At 39.2% G+C, this 11,162-nt stretch overlaps 1 protein-coding gene across 3 annotated transcripts in view; it reads left to right on the forward strand.

Moving 5' to 3' along the window:
- The window catches only part of Ptprg (protein tyrosine phosphatase receptor type G), a 670,876-nt gene that overhangs the window by 161,814 nt on the left and 497,900 nt on the right, over positions 1 to 11,162 (forward strand). The window lies entirely within an intron of this gene.

Below are 11,162 nucleotides of genomic sequence, written 5' to 3' on the forward strand. Positions count from 1 at the left end.
TGTTGGTTACTGTTCTGTGCCTTAGGTTGCTCTGGTAGATGATCCTAACATTATTTCAGAGGCATACTATCCCTGTCATGCATGACAACTCTCAGGGAATTTACATCTTCTTTATAGGATATTGTCATGAGTGGAGTTCATTAAAATTAGTATGACATTTCTGTTTTCACTTTAGGACTAACCAGGCTAGTTCATTTTTACTGAATTACTTTGCATAATGCAGATAGACACCCTCTTTCTATTTGAAATATTATAAAAGCTGCACTTGCATAGACGAATCAAACAGTTCTTTTGTTAACACCTACAATTTTAGCATAGAAATTGTTTAGGTTTAGGGTCCTGTTCTGACTCATTGTGGCCAGCTGAGCATTGGTTGCCTTTGGTTCTTTATGTGATCTATTGTAAAAAAGGGTCATACCATCTGAGTTTAATGTGGAAACACCGTATATAAAAGATATGAAATAGAACATAAGACATTATGGTTCTCTGTTAGTAGCATCCATGTGATTTCAAGATTGCTTTTTATCTTTGCATTGTTTTTTCTTTATGCCAACATGGGGGGGGGGGGAGAAAATGACTTCTTTGTATTTCATGCTGAATTACACCAGAAAAAAATGCAGTTGTTCCAAGTATCTCATTAGAAATCTTTAAACAATTCCTCGCTGTTAGTTTTACATAGCTAAAGATGCAGGTATTTTTCTGTGTTACTACAGGTGATGACGGCTCATGCTTTTTGGAATTTGCCCAAAATTTCTATAATTATTCCATGAAAAGTAGCACATGTTGGGTAGGTCACCATTGCTAGAAAGAGAAATAAGAAGCAAATCTGGAATAAGTTCAAGTGGAGATTTAATGCATTTTTTGTAAACTGATCTACATGTTGCCCTTCAAGATTGTTACTTGGGAAATAGAAAAATGTCCCTTCCCCCAGATTCTTTTCTGCATCTTTAATATGGTCTCCTGCTTCTTCCCTGAGTAAAGAATTTCTGTGAATCAACACAAGGGAAAAACTCTCTTGTCTTCAGAGGAATCCAAAATTTTGATAAGCAAAATTCCCTTCAAGAAGTTAATGCATTGGGTCAGCTGAAGGTCAAATGAGATTATTCTAAAAAGCATTACTTCCTTGGGCCTGGACAACCAAGGTCCTTTCTAATGGCTTTGGTGTTGATGACCTGCTCCACTGTAAAACCAAGATGAAAGGACCACATTTGCTGGCATAGTGGCACATACATACCTCTAATCATAGTGCTCAGAGAAGCGGAGGAAGGATGATCTTGAGTTCTAGACAGGCCTGGGTTTCTTAGTGAGACAGACCCTGGCTAAAAAACAAAACACAAACTACACAGACACACACAGACACACACACACACCAACCTCCAACAAAATCAAACCACACACACAGACACACACACCCAACAACCTCCAACAAAATCAAACCCCTCAACCAACCAAACCAGAAATTGAGCCTACCTCCTAGAGTGACTTTGATCAGCCCAGAAATGTCGAGACTTTGGATCCACCTTGGTGTGATCATGGTTGCTTCTTAATAATAGGCCATTCATTGTATCTATGTATAAGATCTTGTAAGCCCCACACATCTGCATGTATGTGCATGTATATATCTCATTTCCCCAGCAGTTGTTTTTCAGTTTTGCATCCAGATGGACTAGATAAAGGTGGATCTTGCCGGTTTGTGCATAGGCACTCATTATGGGGATCTTGCCATAAATATCGACAAAGAAGTGGGTGATTTACTAAAGCTATCACTATTGGATCTCTCTAAGTAATGAGCTTCTCTGGTAAATTGAAGATATAATTAAATTCTTTAAAATTACATTTCCATGCCTATTTTTAAGAATGTCTATACAGAGTAAATCAAAACATACCTGCCTGCCACAGCCTGCTTTTGTCATTAGAAGAATAAAAGGCACTGTAGAAGCTTGAGGTTTAATGGTAATATTATCTATTATTTGCCCTTCTTTTGAAGGCCGCCTAGGGTCTTAAGTGAATTACTTCCCTAGAAACCTTTTCTTCATAGATCTCCTCTGATCAGGTGGTGCTGCACCAGAGCAGGGAAAGGATCAGTCTTGGATTCATTCTCCTATATCTCATCTCCAAGGTCACCTTTTTCTTGATGAAAAGCCTTGACCCCTGACCTGTTTTGTGTGTGTGTGTGTGTGTGTGTGTGTGTGTGTGTGTGTGTGTGTGTGTGTGTGTGTGTTCTGTTTTGTGTTGGTCCTGGAGCTTGAACTCAGTCTTAAGTGATGCCCCTGACCTTTATTTGCTCAAGTCTGGTGCTTTACCAGTTGAGCCACAGCTCTACTTTTGGCTTTTTGATGTTTACTTGGAGATAAGAGTGTCACTTACAAGACTTACTTGCCCCGGACTGACTTTAATCTGTGATCCTCAGCTCTCTGTCTCCTGAATCACTAGGATTACAGGTGTGAACCAGCAGTGCCCATCTTCTTTATTGGTTTTGTACAGTCTTTCAGTAAAAAGAAAACACATGAATACTGTGAGCCATGTTAGTTTCCACCATAATCAGAGAAGTTCCTTAAAGAATTGCTGGTGAAAATGCTCATCTACAGAATATGGAAATATTTGCTTTGGTGGGCAAATGTGGCACTGGAAGCAGCTCCATAGGTCCAGATTGCATGGTAGGGGAAAGAAAGCAAGGGGAGTGATGCAAAATGTTGCAATTGGTCTAGGCAGAGGTTTATAGCATTGCTTGTGATCCATAACTTTAGATGACAGTTGATTTTCTGTGTAAGACCACTGAATGGTCAAGGATTGATCAATGGGAAGATGAGGGCAGGATAAAAGAAAATGATAAGGTTGTTTCATTGGGGATTTGTGAAATCAAAGGAAAGAGTCCATGGAAATTTATTACCACTGGTACGTGGGAGAAAAAGCAAAATGGATTGTGTGGGATGGTCCCCTTGGTGATTGAAGATGGCACCACATTTAATTTAAAATGAGGAGTGGTGGGTTGGTTATAAAGTAAAGAAAAAAACAACAACAAAAAACAAAAAACTTGGACTTGAACCTATTAAGATGTAGTTTAGTGTTTTGCCCATATTTCTTCTGTTTTGTAGACTATATTCTCTGAGTAGAAATTTGTCCCTAATTAATCTTTGTACTTTCCTGTTTCTACCTCAGTGTTTTGCAGCGAGAGATCTGCAGGGAGGAGATAAATGGTGGAACAAACTGTAAATTATCTGTTCCTTGTCTGTTTGATCTGTGGCTACAAGGAGAGCTAGGGTGAGAAAGAACACATATGGTCACACACTAATCACAAGCTTTGCACAGGAAAGATGGAAATGCGTTGCCATATGCTAGGGTACTTTGTCTATGCTTCAATATTTGGCCAAGCTTTTTATCTCTCTCTCTTTCTTTCTTTTACTGTTTAAAAGAAATTGTTTTTAAAATCTCCAAATAGTTATTTTTGTTGTTTCTCCTCTTTCTCTTCTCCTTCTTTTCTATCTTCCTTTTTTTCTTCCTGTTCTTCCTATTCCTTCTCTTTTTCCTCTTCCTCTTCTTCCTCCTCCTTCCATTTTACAAGACTTTATTCAAATCCTTACCATTCTTAAAGTTTCTTGGTCTCTTCTTTCCAGAGTCAGTTTTATAAATGAAACATGAAAGACATATTGTAAGAAGACACTACTGCATTCTTGAAAGGTATTTGTGACCCTTCACAAGCATATTAGGAAGATGATATACTGCTTGAGGCTGTGTTGGTATTGTATCATACTAGTGGTAACTATTTCAGTCGTTGCTGTTACGTGACATTTGAAGCATGGGTAAATGGTAGGCTGAGAAATGGAAGATAATAGGTTGATAGAGTCTCCAGAGGGCTTTTTGGCAATATGTATAAAATGTGAAATTTCTTTTTTTTTTTTTTTTTTTTTTTGCCAGTCCTGGGGCTTGGACTCAGGGCCTGAGCACTGTCCCTGGCTTCTTTTTGCTCAAGGCTAGCACTCTACCACTTGAGCCACAGCGCCACTTTTGGCCGCTTTCTGTATATGTGGTGCTGGGGAATTGAACCCAGGATCTCATGTATACGAGGCAAACACTCTTGCCACTAGGTCATATCCCCAGCCCTAAAATGTTAAATATTGTCAGTCTTTCATCTAGCACTTCTTTTCTCAGGAAGTTACATTTCAGAAATACTTGTGCTTATCCTTGAAGTGGTACTGTGTTTAAACAACCCAAGTATCCATTGGGAAGGATTTGGGCAAGTCTAGTATTTCCTTACACTGAAATGCTTACCAAACATTCATCAAAATGGAGGGAATTGAGCTACAAGATAAAATAGTGTAACTCCTTAAAAAGCCAGAATCAAAGTTCAGTGAAATGAAATATCAGGAAATGGTACTCGAAAGAGATAGGGTGAGGACAAGGGGAAAGGGCTAGAGGAATAAAGAGAAGAGTGGGGAAATGCAGACTAGAATCCAACATATAGCCTACAAAATTAAGAAGAGCAAGGGAAGAGGTGGGTAGGAGAGTGGTGGGTGAGAATGTTGAAAAGGTGACATTGATCAAGATATATTGTGTTCATAAACTGCTTTGCTAAGTGGCAACTCCTTTGTACGATCACTTAAATATAATGAAGGAATACGATATGTTAAAATGGTATGGATACTGTGGTCTCATTAATGTAGAAAGTACACAGATAAGGAAACAAAACCAAATTTAATTGTGGTTATTGCTGAGAATTGAGGAATATTGCCAGAATGTTTATTGGGGTCCTAGAGAAGTATATCATGAGTTTATACATTTCTTATACCAATATATCCATAATTTAAAAAGTGATCCTTTTATTTTAGGTTAGATGGCTGGATTTTTATCCAAGTACAGGCAGTTTTCTTTGTAACAATTTTGAAGGCAGAAAAAGGGAAGGCCAGGAGGATTTCCTAAAGGAAAGCCTGAAGAAAAGCAAATGTGTTTTTTCTCTTTGGTTGGCTGTATCTAAAATTGTAAGGTGAAACATTTCACTAGCAATCCAAATAGTATAAAATGCTGATATGAAGCAGGCAGAAATTAATGAACTGATATTGACTTAGTTTGAAAATGAACATCAAGATTTATTGAGCAAGCAGTAACTATTGACCCAAGCAGAGATAAGGTCAATATTTACTTTGACATAACATAAATCCTTATATTCATTAATCTATAAATTTTAGTGGGTCTACACAAGGCACACAGAGAGTTATATCAAAGTATATATTTTTCATATCTGTGATGGATCAAAGTCAGACACCTTTTTTTCCTCATAAATGTGGAAAGATGATCTTCTGGTGAAACTTGGCTTTTTGGGGAGAGAGTTGGGTAGATTGTGGATAATTGAGCGGTAGGATATTACTTAATAGTTCAAAGGAAAAGCGCATACCAAATATATGCCTTATAATCAAGGAGTGATTATTTGAATGTGTTCTGTGCTTTACTTAAAAGTTAAAGGGTCTGTCTTTCCAACTTAACAAAATGTACTCATTTACTATGTCTGATTTGGTCCATAAAACTCACTTTCTGATTTTATAAAACAGAGGGACATTGTACCTTTCCCTCTGGATGTTGTAAGCTTACGTTATGTGGAATTTTTCTTTGACAAATACAATGTCTTTGTTATATATCATTTGGAATACCACTTTATTGGCTTCTTTCATGTTGAAATTAGTAAGTGGAATTGAACTTTTATGACTTGTCTTGTTGCCACTGCTCCTGGCAAGGTGTTCTTGGTAGTAATATAAAATTGAGAGAGAGAGAGTGAGCTGTTTCACTGAATTGTGAACTTTCAGTATTACCAGTATATCACCAGACAGACGTGTGTAATGTGTGCTTAAGGATTGAATTTAAATTCAGAAACTCAGTCATGAGGTTTAAAGGGTCATCTGGACCTGAGCAGTAGTCTTTTGTCGTACCTGTCATCTAGTGTGTTTGTCAGTATGTTAGTAACTATGGTGAATCAGCTTATGAGGAGGAAAGCTTTACTTTGGAGCTATGGTTTTAGAGGTTTCAGTTTATAGTCGTGGAAAGGAAGCTGCTCACATAGGGACTGAAATAGGAAGACCCAGAGAGGCCCTTCAAGAATATGCCCCCACCATGGTCTGCCATGTTTTATGACATCTGTCATGTTTCAACTTCTCCCTCTCGGGCCATAGTCTGGCCACTAAGGGGTCATTACAGATCTAACATATAGACCTGGGATGTTCTTTGAGTGATGATTTCTATCTTCAGAATTTGTTGGCTAATCCTATAGTGACTGACGCTGGCTCGAACTTCTCAGCTGGTTAGGTTTTCTGATTAAAATAGCATGTCTTCTTTGTATCTCTCATGCTATTTCCTATATTTCAGTGACTGTAAACCATACTTTCTATTATGGATGTAAGACCTGGTATAGGTTAAAAAGTAATAGCGGTATATTAATGATGTAGAACCTTGCATTCTTGAGAAATAATTTCTCCTAACTTCAGGAGCCCTCACTTTTCAGCAGTGACACTAGTCTGTAGTATTTTCAGTGAGTGAAGCATCATTGAATGTGATTTTAGGTCATGGTAAGTTCTCTGCTGTGATAGAAGTATTTGACTTTAATGAAAGACTCTACTGTGATATGTAAGTATTTTACTTTAACACAAAAGTCATTTCTTCTTGAGTGTTTTTTTTTTTTTCAAATCAAGGAGGAACTCATACTCGCACTCGTTCACAGTTTTACTCATGTCTCTTATTTAAATAAAATAGGTAGGACTAGCTTCAGAGTCTTCATCTGATAGAAAATCTTAGTGCTAGACCTTGTAGATTCCATTATTTCTTGGCACTGGTCCTGTCTGGCAAGTTCTGCTAGTTTTCGGTTGGAATGTGTTAAGTTCCTTAATAAATTATATTTAAGATTTTTATGGAAAGTAGACCTGCTTAAGAAAAACTTTATCTAAACAGTGGTACAGCTGGTATTCCAGCATAAAAAAATAATTTGTCTTCTGTAAGAGACCATATCAACATATTGGAAGGGTTATGAAAAGCCTATCCTAAAGTCAAAGTAACCTGTGACGTGAAAAGTTATAAATGGCATGACATTTCTTGAATTGGTTTAAAAATTAAGGAACTTCTGCTTAGCAAGTGTAAGCCTCCTCAGTATCAAAAAATAAATTAAGGAAAACATTTAGAGTCCTGATTAGCTCATTGCACCTACTGGTTCTGGTATAGAGATAGACTTACACACTTGGAAATTCACAGTTGGCTTTAACCATTTAAATTCAACCTCCACCAATAGCCCAGAACATCTCTCCCCTATTTAGGAATGTCCTAAGGATCTGAATGTACACCATTCCAAATATCTGATTGCTTGTATATTCTGCTGGAGGGAGGGAATTCCAGAAAGGATGTAGGCTGACTTGATGATGTTTTGGGATGTATGATACATTGTATAGCTCACTTCTTTTCATTAATCTTGATAATCTCCCATGGAATTGAAAAGTCATTGGATCCAGATTCCTGTTTATAGTGATCTGCAAGTTTCCAGTTTGCCAGCCATTCCCAGGGAGGAAATAAGCTCCTTCTTAAAGCTAGCTTGCGTGAAATTTGCTCCTCCCAAAGGTATCATTTAGTAGCTCTGACCCAATTATTGATGACCTCTTTTCCTCCTGTATGTAACCCAATTTTCTCTCTCCCACTGTTGCCCCTCTTCCAAGTGTTAAGACTATGTTCTCCCTTTTAGCAGGCGTAAGTGCCATTGGTATAGTCAGTATTGATTGGTCACCGAGAGATTTTAGCAGGAAAGTAAAATGTGAACTTCCCCTGGGCTGTTTGACTAGTATCTATCAGGATGAGAGCAAAGGCAGCTTCAGTGTGTTTCTGCTTCTGGGACTTACTGTGATAATGGGAGGTATTTTCTTCTCACTGTTGTTAAGTACACAGTCTAAGCTCTGCTTGAGGAGTGGTTTTGACACTTTTTGAAGGTCCTGTGGCTTTTTACATTCTTACACCACCTCCTAATGAGCTGCCTTACAGCATCCTTTTAAGGTAAAGATTGCCCTTTCTCTCACCATCCACTAGGGTGTGAAAAGGAAGTTTCCACACAGAAGGCCATGGGGCTACTCCCCTGCTATGCCAGAAAGAGGCAGTGAAGGTTTGCTTCCCTTGGTCATGCCATGCACTGCACCGAGCCATATTCCCAGGATCTTTCGTCTGAGAGCCCACAGCAGTCCTTTTCTGGAGCCAGGTTGAGTAGAAGAAAGTGTTGGAGGATTAGTGATGATGTTTTAGCCTCTCACAAAGCTCCCTGGCAGACAGGTGATTTGATAGTAAGGGCAGTTTATTATCTCACACACCACTCTGGGCAGCTTCCTTGTATTTACTCTGCCTTCTAGAAATTATAGGTGCCATCTTGTTGATACTTGGCTCACTTGGACCGTAGAGGCACATTCCTTGTGTTTTTGTTTTTTGTTTTTTAAATATGGCTTCAGGAGTAGTCCAACTGCTGAGTTATTATTAAGTCCAGAGTTGGGGCCTCGGGTAATCTGCCTCTTTCATGTTTCTGTTTAAAAACAAGTGAAATGTTATTCAAGTACCCCACTACTTGACCAGACAATCCTCATATTTTATCGGTCCAGGTTTAGGTTATATGCTCATATTTCAACCAATCCCCAGCTGGAGGAATGGCATTAACATGATTGTGATTTAAGTCCAGTGAGGGTTGTCCCAGCACTTGCCTGGGCTATCATATAAATAGACTATGGTAGCTACTGCTTTGACCATAGTTTTCAGGTCTTTCTTTGGTCAGAGTTTTCAGGCAACTCCATGATACTTAATAGTGAAAGAGTTCATAGGAAAGAAATTTGTTTAGTTATGAGGTAGAAACATGATTTCATAAGACTTAACTGCTGCAAGTGACATTTTGAAGCTCTTCTTTGGAGAGGTGTATGGTATTGAGACCCCCCCCCCCAATTCTGTAGCCATTGGCCACATGAGGCTATTTAAATTTGAACGAATTACATACAATTCAAAGTTTGTTTTCTCCATCCCATTAGCCAAACTTCAAGTTCTCTGCAGGCTGACTTTCTATACTGTACAGGGATTGAGTATTTTCTTCCTTAGGCAAAGTTCTGTTGGGCTCTGTTGTTCAGTGCATGGAGACTTTACAGAGGAGTCGGCAGATTGATATTTATTTATTGAGTATCTTCTCTGTCACAGGCATTGGGTTTGTTGCTTTGTCTTAATGGATGGTTTTTGTTTTTGTTTTTGTTTTTTAACATAAGCTAAGGTTTTTTCCGGAAGCGGAAGTGACTTCCTGGAGACCTTTCCTAAGGATAAATAGAAAGCATCAATTTCTAATGTTGATTAAAGTCTTTCTGAAAAGCTTTCATATAGCTCCTACAAGCTTCTTAATCCAGGCAAGCCTGCCCAGTAGTGACCTACAATTTCCCTCCCGGGAATTTGGGAAGTTGGGCTTAAGTTATAACACCAGAGCATCTTTTTTTTTTTTTTTTTTTTTTTTTTTTGCCAAGATTTTGTATCTTTGGCTAAGCAAGTCAGGGAATTACAATGAGAGTGGTATATATGGTATTTATGGGCAGTGGCAGGGTTTTGTTCCTGTTTTCAGTTTTCCTGCTTTGAGTCATTTTCACTGAGAATTATTCATGAAGCCCTGGCCAGGTGGCATACTTAGCTCTCAAGAGTAGAATTGCCATCGATGACAAATTATTTAAGGTTGCTTGCCTAACTGGTGGAGAGACACAATGAAGCATGCACACAACAATAGGCATTCCCATCATAGAGCCATATGAGATGACATAGAAAGTTTGAAGAGTTATGTGAGTGGGGGAAAAAAGCTCTGTGGTGATAGTTGAGCAGAGACCTAAATATAATGAGGGGCTAACTTCTCTGGATATGGAGGGTAACCATTTCAGGCAGAGGCAGAAAGGGACAGCCACAATGGACTTGAGAAAGATGAAACAGTTGTGTATAATTTCTCTACCAATTTTGATTGTTTCCTTCTGGTACCTTCTGACATAGAAATTTTGCATTGTGCTGGAGTAGTTCACAACTGGAGACTGTTTTATCCCTGTAAGGAGCAAATGCAAATGTCTGTTGTGGAGTGGGCCACTGGTACACAGTCCATAGAAGCTTAGGATGCGTTAAGCATCTTGCATGTTGATCACATCACACGAGAAAGAGTTTCTGGCTTCAAATACCAGCAGTGCTGAGGCTGGGAAAGCCCTGTACTAGAGAAGCACACTGGAGCTTGTCATTTTTACATAGTTGGTCACCGCAATGCTGTGAGAGTTAATCCTTGCTAGCCAGGTAGATTGACTAGATTTTCAACAAAGAGAGTGTTGAGGGACACACACAGCAAGCAGGGATATGAGGGATGTCTGAAGTGTTGGAGAGTGAGTACCATGGTTGTTCAGTCTTTGGTGCTCTGAAGTCGAAATGGGAAGCTTGGCAAACTGATCACCACAGAAGTCTGTGCAGTAGTAAAAGCATGAATCATGGTTGTTTCTGATCATGGTGAAAAGCCCCCCTCTCATGTCAGTCACGTGAGAATGATGAATGACTGGCTCTACTGCAGTAAAGAGGTGGTGAGATTGCTTTTATTATGATTGTTTTACTTTTCCAGGTCCCTGATGACTACTCTATGTGTCAACTCTTTGATCTAAGAGGCTGTTATGAAATAATATCCATTTTAGTGTTGCTAACCATGAAGGCCCATGAAGAATCGGCAGGCCAAACTGCTATAGCACCATGAAGAAATTGATGGTTGTCCAGTTGTAAACTTTGACTAGTCACTTTTGGGCTGGGCAGGGAATAGCAGCCTGTCACTTGATCACATATAGCAAATGGGTCATTGACAGTCAACCATCCCCCCTCCCTCCCTCCCTCCCTCCCTCCCTCCCTCCCTCCCTCCCTCCCTCCCTCCCTCCCTCCCTCTTTTTGGAGGGGGGCTCAAATGTCAGCACCTGAATATTTAGTGAGCTGTATGATGGTGGAATAAAGGCCACAGATTACCTTCCAGGATGGATTCCTCACCTCTTATCTCTTACCTGTCTTACTGCCCCTAAGTCCTACAGAGCCGAGGGTTGCTATTGTGTGCCAGTTCTATGCTCAGCTCTCTTATCTGTGTTTGGATTTTAAGATGAAATTCTTGTGTTCTCTGTCCCTGTAGAGCTCAA

This window comes from Perognathus longimembris, chromosome 10 (genome assembly GCF_023159225.1).
Source record: "Perognathus longimembris pacificus isolate PPM17 chromosome 10, ASM2315922v1, whole genome shotgun sequence".
Classification (NCBI taxonomy): Eukaryota; Metazoa; Chordata; class Mammalia; order Rodentia; family Heteromyidae; genus Perognathus; species Perognathus longimembris.